This window comes from Lontra canadensis, unplaced genomic scaffold (genome assembly GCF_010015895.1).
Source record: "Lontra canadensis isolate GAN:19392208 unplaced genomic scaffold, GSC_riverotter_1.0 scaffold41, whole genome shotgun sequence".
Lineage (NCBI taxonomy): Eukaryota > Metazoa > Chordata > Mammalia > Carnivora > Mustelidae > Lontra > Lontra canadensis.
Window position 1 is genome coordinate 13831474 of NW_022631035.1, and position 18348 is coordinate 13849821.

The window sequence follows — 18348 nt, forward strand, 5'->3', positions numbered from 1 at the left end:
GACTGAGCCAGCCAGTCACCCCTGTGGAAATCCATTTCTTACATTTTCTAGCTCCTAGAGGCTATGTGCATTATTTGACTTGTGACCTCTTCATCTTCAAAACCCACACTGGCTGGGCACGTCATGTCCCATCACTCTGATGTTGACTCTTCTGCCTCTCACCTCCACATTTAAGGACACCTGTGATTATGTTGGGACCACATTATCTAGGATAATCTCCGTATTTGAAGGTAATCTGATTAGTGGGCTTCCGTCCATCTGCTACCCTGATTCTCCTTTGCCATGAACTGTAACATATTCCCAGGTTCTGGGGATTAGACCATAGACATCTTTATGGGGACTTCTCTTCCGCTTACCACACTGAGTGTGTCTTCATGTGTACATTCCAGGACTAGGGACATAACCACAGGAAACCAGACTTGGGTCAAGATTCCATTTGCACCTGGTCTCCATAAACTCTTCTGACTGGTAGACCACAGTGGTATTTTCGGTCTCTAGAGATAGCAATTTAGAACCAATATCTAAGAACCCCTAGAAAATCTGGTTGTTTCCTTTTCCCCAGTGCACAGTCACTCTGGTAAGTGGCCCTGAGACTCTCTAGGAGGGTTTGGGGAAAGATTCACAGTATATACATGTGACTGTCTTGCAGACCTCTCCTCCAAAGGTCTCAGCCTCTCCCTCCGTCAGTGGGACTTGGGTGTGTGACCTGGTTGATCTGGGAACTGCATAGGAAGCCTTGAATCCCTAGCATGGCAACTTAAGTTAGAGTTCCGCTCCCCAAATTAGAGAATTTTTCCTCCTTATGTGTCAAGTGGCATCTTACCAGGTCCTTTTCTACCTAATTCCCAGGAACCCTGTGATCACTTGGCTCTCACTGGTCAGTACAGTCTGATTCCCACTCCTCTCTGCTGTTTATGAAGAAACTGTGCCAGGTCGTGTCTGACAAACAGCCCCCTGACCTCTACCCTTCTGGGATTTGGCTATTCTCATTGAGATCAAGGACTCTTCTTTGTAGCATCCCAGGCCTCATCTCCAGCCTACAGTGACAGTCACCACAGAGCTCCTGCAAGCTCCTGTGCCTCCATCACAATGCATTTGTTAACATCTTGGTGAAAAGAATGTCCTCAAGGGCTTAGGGTGAAGGAGGGGAGATATGGCTGGGAGTGGCCGAGAGGTCACACAGAACCGATTCGCTTGAACATTCCTGTTCCTTTGGGCTTTCAGACTCCTTCCTCTACACATTCAGCAGGCTGGGGACTTTTTGGCACCTCAACATCATTAACTTTAGGTCGCTGTTGAAGCTAGTCTGAATTAGCCTTGTAGGAGATGATTCAATCCCAAACTCCAAAGCCCAAATCTGGTTGAGTATCTTCACATCAAGTGAATTCAGTCCAAGGAAGCCTTTTACTTACCTTCCTTGTGCTACGGTATGTAGAATCCATTCCCATACATGCTCCTAAGACTCCTGATTTGAACTGGAAAGGAAAGAAACTCTTTCTGTGTCTAGGCCATCTCCTTCTGAAGCTTCTGGGGATTTGTACTTCCCCATCTGGGTTGTGTTGGGATCTAACTCTCCCTTCAGGCCTGGGAGATCGAGGAGATTTCCTTCCTGGGTGCAGCCACTGAGGGGATCCGAGGCAGGGACAAGTCCGCTCCCCCAGACAGGGAAGAGACCACCCGTGCTGATAGGAGAGATTCAGGGGAATTTGAGAGTTCAAGGTTCTCTGCTACATGTACAGTGAGGCTCTGGGCTCAGGTTTCCACCACATCTACTCTGCAAGAACAGAAGGCAAAGGCCTCTTCAAAACTGCCACCAAGCCTTTCTCACTGGCCACTGCCTTCTTAGTGTGACATCCACGGCTTTCAATTTTTCCTTTTCCCTGTGTGTCCTGTCCAGGGCTGCCAGAAGAGGCCAAGTGACCACAATGGGAGAAACGACCAGAATTGCTATAGTAACTAAGGGCCCAAGTCACTCCAAACCCAAGTGCCTTATCCTCCCTCATTCCTTGCTGCCGCTGATAAGTTGAGCGATGACAGTGCCACAGATTTCACGTGACATCCCATGTCCACCGCTCCCAAGGAGTACAAGGAGGTTGTGGCTGCTTTCTGCAAATATATGAGCAATCTAATCTCAGGATTAGATTGTAGTACCAAGGGGCTGCCCTTGGTACTGGGCTACCCCTGATCCCAATTATCAGCAGGGAACAGGTACGCATTCAAACTGGGAGAGTCTGATGAAGGAAGAGAGTCTGATGAAAGGAAGGTGAGAAAAACAACAAAGGATAGGACAGAACTCCAAAGCTGGGAACAGTGGAATGCTTTCTTTGCCATGTCTGGCCTGAGGGGGAAGGGTAGGAGTGCTCACTGAAATTCAGGGATGGAGAGGTCTGATTGGAGACTTGACCTTCTGGCAAGGGATGTAGCTGCCCGGTGGCAAGCCCTGAGGCTGCTGGAGAAATCAGAGCCCCCACCTGTGCACTCCTTCCTTCCTCCTCTCTTCTCTTGGTGCCCCATTGGCTGAGACTATCAGAAGCAGGAGCAGGATGGCCCACTGACAGGACAACTTCCAAGGACAGAGAGTGAGGATGGGGGAAAGGTGAAGAGTGGATTTTTAGGGGCAAATGTCCAGCAAGGCCCTTATTATAATTTTGATGTTTAATAATCTTTGAATTCCAGAGATAAATCTTACTTGATCATTTTTTTTTTTTAGTTTAAAAAAGATTTTATTTATTTGAGAGAGAGCAAAAGCACATGCACAAGACGGGGGAGGGGCAGAAGAAGAGGGAGAAGCAGGCTCCCTGCCCAACAAGAGGCTTGATTCCAGCACCCCAGGACCATGACCTGACCCAAAGGCAGGCACTTAACCCACCGAGCCAGCCACCCAGGCACCTGCCTCTTGAACATTTTAATTTTATTTTTATTCCCCAGTAAATTCATTTGGCAAATACATTGTTAAGATGTTTAAATCTGTTATTATTTTCTAGCCAACTAAAGGAAGGTTTTCCCCAGTTGCAGTTAGTTTTGGAAGAAATGTCCTTGTGCCTCTGATGATTCTTTGTGAGGTGATGGAGTTCTCCTTAATGTTCTTGTCCTTGGTATCCATTCCTCCTCCATGCAATACCGTGGGAGTGTTTCCCTGCCCTTTTCCAGACCCCGTGCACTCAGTTCTGGTCTTATAGGTCAGCAGAGCCCAACCTTTGCACATAATAATACAGACAGAAAGTTGTACCTTTAATTTTTTTCTTTTTAAGATATTTTATTTATTTGTCAGAGAGACAGAGAGAGTACAGCAGGCAGAGTGGCAGGCAGAGGCAGAGGGAGAAGCAGGCTCCCCGTGGAACAAAAAGCCCGATATGGGACTCGATCCCAGGATGCTGGGATCATGACCTGAGCCGAAGGCAGAAGCTTAACCGACTGAGCCACCCAGGCATCCCCCTTTGATTTTTTTTTTTTAAAGTAATATCTATGCTGAACGTGGCCCTCGAACTCACCACCCTAAGATCAAGAGTCACATGCTTCACGGACTGAGCCAACCAGGCGCCCCTAGAAAATCTGGGGTAACGAAGCAGGCTGCTTAGGATGGGAGACACTTGCCACACCTGACCTCCCTGGCTTCCCCACAGTGTTTCAGACAAGCTTGTCATCCCTTTAGGGATCCCTTTAGCCCTACATGTGGCTATTATGACTACAGCCTGATCTATAAAAGGTGGGGAGAAATGATGTGTTCAACCCCCAGGCGGTGCCCTCGGGAAACATGTGCCTCCCCCTCCCCTTTATTCCCTTTCTGCTGCCAGGAATGTGCACACGGTGGGCTTGAGCCGCCTTGAACCATGCCCTCGGGAGGGGGCAGCAACAAGACAGAAGGAGCCAGGAGCCTGGCGACTAAGGACGGCTCCCAGAAAGATGGAAACTTCGCTTGTTGTTTTTTGTTTTAATTTTATTTATTTATTTGACACACAGAGAGAGAAATCACAAGTAGGCAGAGAGGCAGGCAGAGAGAGAGGAGGAAGCAGGAAGCAGGCTCCCCGCTGAGCAGAGAGCCAGATTCGGGACTCAATCCCAGGACCCTGGGATCATGACCTGAGCCAAAGGCAGAGGCTTTAAACCATTGAGCCACCCAGGCACCCAGAAACTTCGCTTGTTTAAGCCACTGTGACTTGGGCTCCTGTTTCATCTACCCTGTCCGTAGATATCGACCTAACTTTATGATTTAAAACATTTTTTTGCGTGACAGTTATTTTTAAAATCACAAGTAATGAACAGCGTGGACCCAAAAGCAGGCTGCCTGCAGCTCTGAGGCTGTTCCTGACAGAGCACAGAGTTGTAGAAAAGTGGACCCCGGAGTCAGACAGTCCTAGGCTCAAATCACTAGGCTAATCACTGCCCGGGGTCCCTCGTGGGCCTCAGTTTTCTTATCTGTAAAATGCTACGAGGTCGCAAGGAGCCATGATTACTCAATCTTCTGGTGGTGTCCGGAGCCCTGAGCCCAGGTTCACAAACAGGCACAGCTTTCTGTCCCTAGGGTGGCCTTGCGTCTCCCTCTCTGCCTCCCTGTCCCCGCTTCCTGTTCCAATCTCCTGTCCTTTCTTTCCCAGAAGTTCTGGGTTGCTCCTGCCCTATGCAGGACTCCTGGGACCACCAGCACATCTTACCTGGAGAGGCCTTCAGGAGGCCCGCAGCAATCCCCGGCAGCCCTGTTATTTCTTTCTTTCTTTCTTTCTTTCTTTTTTTAAGATTTTATTTATTTATTTGACAGAGAGAGATCACAAGTAGGCAGAGAGGCAGGCAGAGAGAGAGAGGAGGAAGCAGGCTCCCTGCCAAGCAGGGAGCCCGATGCGGGACTCAATCCCAGGACCCTGGGATCATGACCTGAGCCAAAGGCAGAGGCTTTAACCCACTGAGCCACCCACGTGCCCCTGAACCAGTTATTTCTTCTCCCTCCTTCTACCAAAGATGCTTCTTCAGCCCACTGAGAGATGCTTTCTTTCTTCCTGGGGCTTTCGGCAGCAGAGAACTCGCCACGGGCATGTGACTAAGTCCGACTTGATGACCTGCCTCTACCCTCTCTCTCTGCCCCCCCCAGGGAAATCCAGGACAGGGAGCTGGTGCCCTGGGCCCCTGAGCCAGTGGTGAGGCACAGCCAGCAGGGGGAGGGCGACTGGTCAGGACGGTCCTGGGCCTTTGACACATCAGGTCTGGGAGGAAGGTCGCACACTCTTCTTCGTCTTGCGGTTTGCAAGACACATTTAATACTTCCTTGGAGACAGCGTGGGAGAAAAAAAAGGAGAGAGGAAAGGAAAACAAGAACCCAAATACCATTGACTCCCTGAGGGAGCAGAGGCCTCGGCACTTCCTGTGGTAGCGTCGTTTCCCAGGCGTGGGTCCCACCCTGGCTCCAAAGGTCCCAGGTCACTTCACTCCGCCTGGATAACTCGACCTTTTGTGCAACCACATGAAGGTGACCAGTGTCTGGTGGCTTGTCAGGCCTTCCTGCCTTTTGATGCATGCCATTCCTGAGAGCTGAGCTGGGCCCCCGAGAATGAGAGGACCCTTCAGACTTCCTGAGTGTCTCCATACTCAGACTCTTGGGGTCTGTGGTCTGAGAGGCTGGTATGACTATTGTGTTCTACAAAGTGTGCCCTCTGGGTCCCAGCAGAGCTTTGTGCAAACCACCTCTAACCTGACTGACTGACTGACTGAGAGGGTCTAAAAGGCCCTTGACCTTGCTGCCTTTAGCAGAGAATGAGTGACTGGCTGGGTGGGGCTGGGAGCAGGAGGGGAACCGCCTGTCTGAGGCGGTGGGGACCGCCGAGCCAGCCCTTGCCCTCTATTCTGGTACCTTGGAGCTCCTTCCATGCATTTTCACAGATTTCTCTGGCCCTCACTATTGCTAAGGGCTGAGATGTGTCACCATGTTCTCATCCTCCTCCCACTTGGGGAAACTGAGTCTCAGTGAGGTCAGGTGACTGTCTCACCAGCACGGAGGTAGGCTTGGAACTCAGAGCCGGTGGACTCCAGGGCTGGTCTGCCTCCAGCCAGACGCAACACGGTTGCATAAGGTGTTGGCAAAGTCAGGAAACACGGGACAAACTCTTTTAAGATCACCTGACTGAGGTCATGTTAGTCAGGTTTCTCTGCTATAAAGTGCCTCTTTTCTCCCACTTTCCAGCTGTGCTTTTTGGGAAGGAAGTCACAGTACACAACTTCCCGGTAAGAAAGGGCCAGGGAGCCTTGAGCGCAGAGTATGAACATAGATTATTTGGAATTGTTCTGCATGGGAGATTTCTATTTTGTTCCCCCTTTGTTAATTTATTCAACTACTTCTTTTTTTTATTTATTTTATTTATTTATTTATTTATTTTAAAGATTTTATTTATTTGTCAGAGAGAGAGTACACACAAGCAGGCAGAGAGGCAGGCAGAGAGAGAGGAGGAAGCAGGCTCCCTGCTGAGCGGAGAGCCTGATGCGGGACTCGATCCCAGGATCCCAGGATCATGACCTGAGCCGAAGGCAGCGGCTTAACCAACTGAGCCACCCAGGCGTCCCCTTCTTTTTTTTAAAGTGTATGCTATTGGGGCACCTGGGTGGCTCAGTGGGTTAAAAATAAAATGTATGCTATTTCCATTTTCAAATAATAAGCTCATTATGTTTTTAGATGAAGTACCTTTCAACTGAAATTATTGGGTCTGTTAAGCTGGAAAAAAAAAAGTATAATAAATATACCACAGAATATCCAGAAGCTCTGGAAAAACAGGGAAATTACTGTGTATTTTCCAGATTAGTAATTAGATTCATTGGTTTAAATGTAGAGGCATTTTGGGACACTGGGGTGGCTCAGTCAGTTAAGCGTCTGACTCTTGATTTTGGGTTGGGTTGTGATCGGGCCCCATGTCAGGCTCCCCGCTTAGTATGGAGTCTGCTTGAGATTCTCTCTCTCTCCCTCTCTCTCTGCCCTTCCCCCAGCACATACGCACGCATGCGTGTGTGTGCACACATGCTCGCGCTCTCTCAAATAGACAAAAGCTTTTAAAAAATGTAGAGGCATTTTGTGTGGAAAGGTGTTGGAAGAGTGACTTCTCCCAAATGGAGCATGTTATTTGAGAGTGTTCCTGACCTACTGCTTAAACCTATGTTTTTCCTGGTCCCCTGACTTGTTGGCCACGAGTGGTGTCTCCCACAGTGATGGCCAAGTCCGTCCTGCCTGTGAGCAGCCTCTTCCTCTCAGCTCAGCTCCTTTGAGGATACTAGGACCCAGGTCCCACAGACTGGGGAAGGGAAAGGCCTGACAGCCACTTCATTTGACGAAAAATCAGACAATCTAGGGAAAGCTCGTGGCTGGCTTCAGACATGTGATGGCTTTGCTGGGTGGGAAGCAGCTCGTATCTTGAACAGGGTTCCTTTTCTGGTGGATAGTTCCATGCCTCCCAGGCACCCATTGCCTGTCCTGAAACTTTTTTCCGGGGTGGGCATGGGATCTAAGCAGGCCCAGTCAATTAGAATCTCTGTCAGTGTGCATTCCAGAAACTTCCAGCTTGACCTTGGTGGAACTGTGAGAAGGGGATCTCCAGCAACTCAGCCAGGATTGAGCTCCCCTCCCCCCACCAACACCATGATTCTGGGAATAGGGTGACCAACCTTGCTGGTTTCCCAGGGACTGTCCTAGTTTTAAAACCCAAAGTCCTATGTCGTGGGAAAACCCTCACTCTCAGGCAAATCAGGAGGACTGTCCACTCTAGCAGGGAGAATGGTCTCTTGGCTTTCCACATCCAGCCTCTAGAAAGGAAAAAGTGAGTGTGGAGCTGAGGGAGGGGCTCAAGCCAGCCGAAAGGGGGCTCCTCCTGGGCGAGAGTCTGGCAAAGCCTGGAGAAGTGTGGCTGCCTGGTTGGGGCTCACCTTCAGGCCATCCTCAAGGTTACTCCATCTCTTCCAACAGGGAAGACCCCTTAGTTTCCTCATTTATAGGAAGTACATAGAAGGATGTAGATATATACAGATTGACATGAGAAGATGCTCGTGATCCATCACGTAAGCAAAACAAAAAACAACAACAACAAAAAAGAGGCAGGTTGAAGAATGCTTTGTACCATATGAGCTCTTTTCTGTAAATAAATAGGTTTGAAGCCGCCTGCCAGGGTGGTGCCTCCTGCTATCGTCAAGCTCTTATCAAAGACAAGCTTAAAGATGCTTGTTTTGGTTTTCAGAGGGGAGGAAGAGAATACCACAGCTTTTATTATAATAATCATAATGCTCATAATAACATTCCAAGCTTTGAGTTGCTCACTGCATTTCCCCATAAACATAAGGCCTGGAGCTTGTCTGGAGACTGCTGTGGTCACGCCGTGTGTTGGGGGAATTTTCTTGCTTTTTCTGTTCTTCTGGGAACTTGAATTGACACATTTGGCCATTTCTATCCCGAGTGCTGTGTTGGCGGTTCTCTCCTTAAACAGCCGAGTTACTTGCCATCAAAAGTTTCCAGGCATGGGTTTTATGATATTCATGCTCTCTGGCCAAAATACAGAGGCCATATTTTTGAGCCCACCAAGGCAGAACTACTGTGGAGAAATGGTAGGAGCTCTCTCTCTCTCTTCCGGCTGCAAAGGAAGATCTCAGGCCACAGCCTCTGTGGTCTGGAGGCTGGTCCACCTTAACAGAGCTGGGAGATCCCTCTGCTGGGCGCCTGAGTGTGAGGTCCCAGAGCCGAGGCAGGCTCAGCTGGCTTCCTTGTTCACTCCCGGGGCAGGTACAGAAAGCAGGTTTCCTAGAGATCTCTGGGCACTGGTCATATAACCTCTGATCTCAAGTCATGTAACCCATGTAACTTCCGATCTCAAATCAAGAAGACAAGATGGGTAACATGGTTTGCTAAAAAGTTGCTCCCTGTGATAGTTCCTGTAGGGCCTTAGTTCCCTGTCTCCGGCACCGGGATCTTCCTCCCTGCAGCGTCAGACCCAGCCCCGGGACCTGCTGACTTGCCAAACTTCCTCCCCCACATCATTCCCAGGAAGATGCTGGCACAGGAGCGGGTTAGTCTTCTAGCCCACCCGAGCTTGGCTGTGGGCTTGGCATGAGCATCGCCTCTCCTTCAGCCTCCAGTCACCCAGGCTGGGAACCCCAAAGGAGGAAACACCTGTTCGCCCTGTCTTAGGGACAGGCTGTGAATTCGAGATACAGAGTGAGTCACTGCGAGACTGTGGAGCGGAATTTACTCATCCCCCAGGAATGGACCCTTGGAAGGCTCCAGAATGACTCGCCTCAAGTGTTCTGTCTCAGGCATAGGGCATTTTCCCCCTGAACCATGTCTGCAGTCACTTCCTCTCTGGACACATCCTGTTTCTGGGAGCAGGCGACTTGCCAGGCAGATCGCAGCCTCTGCTGCTGGGAGCAGACGGGCGGAGACATCCTTCCTTTAATTTCTGGTACCTCATCCCATCTTCCTTCCCAGTCAGAGATATCAATCAGCATCTCCGCTTTTCCCAGGTCCCTGCACGCCAGGAAGGGAGCGTACAGAAGGAGCATGTTTCTGTTGGCAACGCCAACTTACTGGAGGTACTTAGAAACCACAGCTGATTCATCACCAGCTTCCCAGGCACAGATCATCAGCAAAGGATCTAGGGCAAGGATCCATGCATCCATTCACTCATTCATGCAATAAATATTTATGGAATACCTACTGTGTGCCAAGCCTCATTCTAGATGCTGGGCTACGGAGGTAAATGAAACCTAAAAATCAATATCCTCATAGCAGTTACGTTCCACTGGGAGGGACAGCTGATAAACAAGATAAAAGATTATGGCATGTGAGATAGTGATAAATGCTAAGTGGAGAAAACAAAGCTGGGAAAGCAAATACGACAGGTTGGGTACAGAGAGAAGTGTGAAATATTCAACAAGGTGGCTGGAGAAGTCCTTGTTGGGAAAGGGAATCCTGAAATAAGACATGAAGGAGGCAAGGGAGACAGAAGTGGGGACAAGAGCTTTGTAGGCAGAGGGAGCAGCACGTGCAAAGGCCCTGAGGTGGGCATGTGCCTGGATGGCTTCATGTACTTGGGAAAGGCCAGTGTGGCCAGAGAGGAGTGTGAAGGGGGGAGGCACAGGAGTCAAAGTCAGGCTAAAGGGAGCCATTTCACGCTGTAGCCTGTGAGTGGTGGTATGGACTTTGGTATTTGCTCTGTGATATAGGAAGCCACAGGAGAGTTTTACCAGTGAAGTGACAGGATCTAATTTATATTCCAAAGGATTCTCTTGGGAAGCTGCATGAACAGTAGCCTGAAGAAGTGAGGGCAGGATGTGGAAGGCGGGAGACCACCGAGGAGGGAACTGCACTAGTCTAGAGGAGAGATAATGGTGGCCTAGACAGGTAGTGGCTGGGGATGCAGTGAGCAGGGACTCCGAGGATTCTGAAGACAGAGCTCACAGGATGTGCTGACAGACAGGATATGGGGTGTAAAAAATATAAGAAAACCAAAAGACAACACTGATGTTTTCAGCCCGAGTAACTAGAACAATGAAGCTGCTATTAATTAAGAAAGGAAGCCTGTGGGAGGGGCTGGCCCAGGGCAGAATACCAGGGACTGGGTTTGGGTTATAGAAGGTTTGAGATATTCCCTGGACATCCACATGTTATCAAATAGGCTTTCTACTCTGTGGTTCAGAGTAGAGATCCTGGCTAGGAACACAAATTGGGACTCTTGCTTTTAAAGATTTTATTTATTTAGTTGACAGATCGAGATCACAAGTAGGCAGAGAGGCAGGCAGAGAGAGAGAGAGGAGGAAGCAGACTCCCTGCTGAGCAGAGAGCCTGATGGGCTCCATCCCAGGACCCTGAGATCATGACCTGAGCTGAAGGCAGAGGCTTTAACCCACTGAGCCACCCAGGCACCCTTGGATTCTTGCTTTTAATACTAGCACTAGTCAGCTTGGGTTTTATTTCATATGGTGAACATTTAAAAAGTGTGATCTTTGAAATTTTCTATTATGTGATCTTTAAAGACGTAGGTCAGATTAAACCTTCAAATGATTTCCCTTTTCATTCGGATAAAAAAAGCAGAGTTTGAAGATTGCTTGGTAATAGCTGTCAAAGCAAAAATTATGCCCAGTAATCTGTCCCCCCTCAATATTTACTCAACTTCTAAAGCCAGGGGTGCCTGGGTGGCTCAGAGGGTTGAGCTTCTGCCTTTGGCTCAGGTCATGATCCCAGGGTCCTGGGATCGAGCCCCGCATCGGGCTCTCTGCTCAGTGGGAAGCCTGCTTCTCCCTCTCTCTCTGCCTGCCTCTCTGTCTACTTGTGATCTCTCTGTCAAATAAATAAATAAATAAATAAAATCTTTAAAAAGAAAGACACCAAGGGGTAATACTATATGATTCCATTTGCATGAAGTTCAAAACCAGGCAAAATGGATCTATAGGACCGGAGTTATCTTTGGGAGATAAGGACAGGGGGCCAGAAGAAGGCTTCAGCGTTACTGGCAATATTCTTTTTCTTTCTTCCTTTTTAAGATTTCATTTATTTATTTGAGAAAGAGAGAGAGAAAAAGAGAGAGCAGGGGGAGGAGCAGAGGGAGAGGGCCAATCAGGCTCCTGAGCAAGCAGCCTGACGTGGGGCTCGATCCCACAACCCCGAGATCAGGGCCTGAGCTGAAATGAACAGTAAGACCTTCAACCGACTGAGCCACCAGGCGCCCCACTGACAATGTTCTATTGCTCAGTCAGGATGGCAGTTTGAATGGGTGGGTCCAGTTGGTAAAAACTCACCAAGTTGTACCTTTATGATTTGTGTACTTTTCTGTACATGTGTTCCATAAAAATCTTATGCAAAGTCCTCGTTGGAAAAGCCCCGTGTGATAATGGCACTCCCTCTGCCACACCCCCATCTCTGGCTGCACCCCAACTCTGCTCACCCCACTCCTATGACACTTCACTTATTACGGGTCGCTGATATACCATTGTTGGTTGTACCTCTCTGAGGATTTTGTACTTGGAGTTCTATCTGCTCCCAGATATCCACGTAGCTCTCTCCCTCACCTAATTCAAGTCTCTGTTGGAACTTGTCCTTATCAGAGAAATGTCCCCTGATGAACCTATGAGAAAGAATATCTTCTACCACTCTTGTCCCCTTGCTCTTTCTTATCTTGTCCAAATACCTGTTGCTGTTTTACGTATTATGTGCTTATTCGTTCATCGACTTATTGTCTGTCTCTCCTACTAGAATCTAAGGTCCATGAGAATAAATACTTTGTTTGCTGTTGTGTCTCCAGTGCCTGAAATGGGGCCCGGCACGTAGTAGGTGCTCCCTAAATATTTCCTGGAGGAATGAATGCAATAGACAGCGGTAAATAAGACAGACATTCATTCTTGTTCTCATGGAGAAAAGAGTGGATTAGATCTTTAAAAGGAGTATGAGTAGTCTAGCAAGCTCTGAGGTAGGAGTTGTGTTTATTTGTATTTTCATGGGGTAGTAGGACAGGGACTGACCTATAGAATGAATTTACAGTAAGTGATTAATGTTGTCCTTATTTATTTTTTTAAAAGATTTCATTCATTTATCTACTTGAGAGAGAGACAGTAAGGTGGGGGAGGAGGAGATGGGGAAGGACAAACAGACTCCAGGCTGAGCATGATCGATTGGGGGCTGGATCCCACGACCCCCAGATACAACCCAAGCTGAAACTAAGGGTAGGAGGACCACCCAACTGAGCCACCCAGACCCCCCTTCTGTTGTCTTTAAAGCTACATTTCTGAGCTTAGAAATTTATTCTCTCAAAGAAAGAATGAAGACGAATGAATGAATGAATGAATGAATGAATATTTTTAGCCCCAGGGTCTTCCAAGCCATAGAAAAGAGACTGGATTCAAACCTACCAGTAAGTTCTTGCAATCAGGTGTGTGTGTGTGTACGTGTGTGTGTGTGTGTGTGTGTCCCTCCTAAGTAGTTGTAACTGCCAAAACCATCAATTTATTGGAGCTCGCTCAATTGTACCACATTTCTATGTTTTGACAAGACCATTTCATTCTGAGCAGCATCTCTAGGGCATCAGAGCTCCCAGTGTGTGGAGACCGGATTTGCCTTGCTGAGTAGTAGTGAGGAAGGGCACTAAAGGGCTCTAGATGATAGCCAAAGGCAGGGTTTAAATCTGGGAAGGAACATGCTTATTCCGGGAGGGGACCAAGGAGGACATGTCACTAGTTCTATAGGAAGTAGCTGCCCAAGCATGTACCTGGGCTGGGGTTCCAGCTGGGAGTTTCACACTCATTCATACCTTTACCAGTGGCCATCCCTGCCCTGTTCTTGGAGTGATGTGAGGGTTTGGCCAAAACTTGCATTAAGCTGCACCTGTAGGAGCCCAGCTATGAACCTCGAGTGCTAGTCTCCTGGGTGCATGAGAGGAAAACAGGAGTCAAAGGGTTTCATGACTGGTAATAACCCTCCTTCTGCCTGTTGGGTCTTTCATCCCACCAGTTCACATACCTTTTCAAACAGTAATTAACCTCCCCACAGCCCCAAGTGGAAGCTGGAGATGTTAAACACAGTGCTCCTTGTTTAGCTGGGAGAAAAGAGGCAAGAGCACTTCTAAAGTGTCTTGGCTCGAGGGCACACACAGTGAGTCAGCGATGTCTCCCAGGAGGGGAGTCTGGAGTCCTGTCCACAAGTGACATGTTTTACTTTAATCACCACCCCACCCAGCGCCTTCTGGTCGCTTCCTTCACAGCTCTGTGATGTCTGTTAGCACTCCTCCAGCAGCACGCCCTCTCCCAAAAACATGTTGGAGTTTTTCGGCCATGAGATCTTTTGCTTCCTTTTTTTTTTTTTTTTTTTTTTGTCTTTGTAGGTTTGTAATCTTTTTATTTCTTTACTATCATTTTATCATTTTAGTGAGGTCTCCCGAGGCAGAAGAGCAAAACCCAGATGGACAGTCTGCCAGTATTACAAATTTAATTTGAAAATTATACTTGATACCGCCACTTGACAGAAAATCCAGGGGAAAAAAGGTGGGGGAAATCTCTCGTCTCTCACCCGAACAAAACCATGTTACAGTTCTGGTGTGCTGTTCATGTGATTCTTTGCTATGCATGTTTTCAGACTGCGGTCATCTTCTTGGTTTGCATAAAGTTTATATCTTTCTTTTTTCACTTGATATTTGCATCAGAAGCATTTCCCCCGTGTTTTGACATAATCTTTATAATCATTGCCTTAAAGGTTGTGCACTATTCCAATGGGGAGATTTACAAGAATGCATTTTAGCCAGAATACTGTTGTGGGTCTCTGTTGCCAAATATTTAAAATGTTTCTGGTATTGATTCATAATGTAGTGGGGAGGGGCAGTAAAGTAGGGTGTCTACACCTAGTATTTCTTTTTCACTAGAAAAACCTATCATTTGAATGTTGCCGTGAAAGTTATTATAAGGGTGTATAAGTTAATGGGAAAATATAGATAATAAAAAAAATAGTGTTGGGGACAACTGAGTAGCCCTCTGGGGTGGAGGGAAGGGGAAAAGTTGGATCCATTTTTTTAACTAGGATAAATTCCAAATGCACCAAATATATAGATGTCAAGAAAGAAAGAGAGAAAGAAAGAAAGAAAGAAAGGAAAAAAGAAGGAAAGAACGAAACTATAAAAGTACTTGAAAAATCCACTGGAGAATTTTTTATTATTTCATAAGTGGAAATTTTGTCCAAGTATGAAATGAAGTCCAGAACCCATAAAATAAAAGATGGATAAATATGATTATATAAAAATCTAATTTCTTCATGGCAGAGACGAATATACATGCAGTCAAAAGACAAATGACAAACTGGGAAGTATATTTTTAATTATGAATATAGAAAGGAACTAATTTCCCTAATATATTAAGAGTTCCCACAGGGGCACCTGGGTGGCTCAGTTGGTTAAGCAACTGCCTTCAGGTCAGGTCATGATCCTGGAGTTCCAGGATCAAGTCCCACATTAGGCTCCCTGCTTGGTAGGGAGTCTGCTTCTCCCTCTGACCACTCCCTTCTCATGTTCATTCTCTCATTCTCTCTCTCTCAAATAAATAAATAAAATATTAAAAAAAAAAGAGTTCCCACAAACTGGTAAGGAAACTAGCCAATAATCTAATGGAAAAATGGGCAAAGACCATACAGACAATTCACGGGAAACCCAAATCATTCTTTTTTTTTTTTTTTTTTTTTTTTTTTTTAAAGATTTTATTTATTTATTTGACAGAGAGAGATCATAAGTAGACAGAGAGGCAGGCAGAGAGAGAGAGGGAAGCAGGCTCCCTGCTGAGCAGAGAGCCCGATGCGGGACTCGATCCCAGGACCCCGAGATCATGACCTGAGCCGAAGGCAGCGGCTTAACCCACTGAGCCACCCAGGCGCCCAACCCAAATCATTCTTAAATAAATGAAAAAAATGTTCACTTTCTCCCAGCATAGGACCAATTCATAGAAAAACAACACAGATCATAACAGTCTTGATTTTTCTGTTTGAGAGAGGCTGAAAGTGCAGTTCAGCTTAGCAATGAGGAGCCTGAACTCCTTATTGGATGAGTTACTAAATTTCTATGGAGAGTGAATTGATAATACCTACTAAGATTTAAAAAGCATGGTAAAAAGTTACCATTTAATTCATCGATTTATCATGAGCCCTGCATTGGGCTCTGAGTTCAGTGGGGAGTCTGCTCCAGCATTCTCTCTCTCCCTCTCCCTCTCCTCCTCCCCCTGCTCACTGGTTCTTTCTCTCTGAAATAAATTAATCTCAAAAAAGAAAAAATAAATATATGTTTGGTCTTGGTCCTAGTTCTAGCACAGAGCTCCTAAAACCCTTGGAATTTCCTGAGTGAGGAGAGAGGGGCAAGTATCTTTTGTTATGTAAATCGGGCGTCCCTGTGGACTGCACCTAAGAACAGAGGCTGGCTGCTGGGACACCCAACCATGGTTAGAACTTTCAGTTCCATTGTACCTGACCTCCAGCAGCAGGGGCTGGAAAGGAGATGGAGATTGAGTTCCATTACCAATGGCCAATGATTGCATCAGTCATGCCTTCATCATGGATCCATGGATACAAGGAGAGGGTTTGGAGAGCTTCCAGGTCAGTGAACCCTTGGAGATTGGGGAAAATATCATACCTGGAGAGGGCACAGAAGATCCATGCTCTTTCCCCATCCACTTCCCCCACACACCTCTTCCCTCTGGCTGCTCCTGAATTCTATCCTTTTATAATAGACTGGTGATCTAGTGAGTAACATGTTTCTCAGAGTTCTGTGAGCCACTCTAGCAAATTCACTGAACCTAAGGATAGGGTTGACGGAAACCTGGACTTGGACAGGCATGTGAACAGTGGGTAGTCCTGTGGGACTGAGCCCTTAACCTGTGAGCTCTGATGCTACCTCCTGGTAGTGTTAGAATTGAATGGAATTGTAGGGTATACAGCTGGTATCTAAGCATTGCTTGGCAGAATGGGAGGAAAACCCTCCTCTACACACTGGAATTTGAGTACAGAAAAATTTTACCCCTTATAAGGGTGTTTGCTGCATTGTTGACTGATTAGCAAAGGACTGACAACAACCTAATAAGGGATTGGTTAAATAAATTACAATATATCAAAATTATGCCCTGATATGTATGATAATTCAAGAAAACAGGGTGTGAAAAAAGATTATATGTTATCAGTTTCCATAATGTAATACTGGCTTGTCTCTTTTGTCCCTAAGTGGGGACAGGATTGGAGAATGCCTTTCACTTGGACCCCTTTGTATTTTTTATTTTGTTTTATTTTTTATTTTTTTAAAGACTTTATTTATTTATTTGAGAGAGAATGAGTGAGAGAGCATGAGAGAGGAGGAGGTCAGAGGGAGAAGCAGACTCCCCAAGGAGCTGGGAGCCCAATGCAGGACTCGATCCTGGAAGTCTGGGATCATGACCTGAGCAGAAAGCAGTCGCTCAACCAACTGAGCCACCCAGGCGCCCCTTATTTTTTATTTTTGAGTGGAATTTATTACCTATTCACAGAAAAATAAATGACACTTGCTTTTTTATTTTATTTTATTTTAAAGATTTTATTTATTCATTTGAGAGAGAGAGCACGAGGGGGGGGCAGAGGGAGAGGGACAAGCAAACTCCCCGCTGAGTGGGGAGCCTAAATGGGGCTCAATCCTAGAACCCTGGGATCATGACTGAGCCCAAGGCAGACGCTTAACTGACTGAGCCACACAGGCGCCTCTTACATTTACTTTTTTAAAATTAAAAATAAAATTTAAAATAGAAGCAGACAGCAGTGGGGCTGATCTTTAGGAAGATCCCCTCAAGTGGCTCACTCCTACCGGTTAGGTAGATATAAGGCAAAGATCATCCCATACTTTGGAAGTTTCCAGAATGTGGAATGTGAGGCCCCTCCACCCAAACTCCTTGGCGGGTTGAACTCCTTGGAGCTCGAAAGTTGTTGGGGAGGGGTGGGAAAGTCTGCCCTTCATGAGGCTTAGTGTATTAGAAGCTCACTGATAGAGCTGCTCCTCACTGAGGTCATCTGAAGGACATATGGGCCTGCAAGAGGAGCTCACCAGGGTGGGCCAGGGAGGTACCGGGCCTAGAACCCAGATCTCGTGGAAATGAGCAAGGGTGGCCAGACTGTGCCAAGTGACCAACAGCCAGTTCCAACAGTGACCCTGTAGGAGAGCCACCCCAGCAACCTTGGTGGAGACAGCCCCCTTTGGAGACTGATCAGTTTTCTCTTTGGAAAAGCCTCTTGGAAGAAAAGACAGCATTATGTCTCCAGTTATTTCAATTTTAAAGATAGGTTCTTATTTTTGTACTTGATGCTGGAGAAGCAGGACAAATGGGTTATGTTTAAATAATATCATGATCAGCAACTTTCTACCTAGTGCTTTCCCACATTGCATATTATTGTCTATTACTTATTTATATTGTATATAATTTAATTATTTAAATCAGATTCTGGGAAGCAGGGCCATGGAGTTAAAAGGTATGGACATTTTTTTTTTAAAGATTTTATTTATTTATTTGACAGAAAGAGAAAGAGAGATCACAAGTAGGCAGAGATGCCGGCAGAGGGGTGGGGGAAGCAGGCTCCCTGCTGAGCAGAGAACCCAAGGCAGGGCTCAATCTCGGAACCCTGAGATCATGACCTGAACCTAAGGCAGAGGCTTAACCCACTGAGCCACCCAGATGCCCCAGGTATGGACATTTTATATACGACTTTGTCAAAGGGTTACAACCAATTTAAATGCTTCCAGCCATGTAAAGGACAATAGATTATTTCATATCAAGACTTAAACACATGGATGTTCATAATCAGCAAAGAATGGAAATACTTCAAATGCCCATCAAATGATGAATGGCTAGACAAAAATG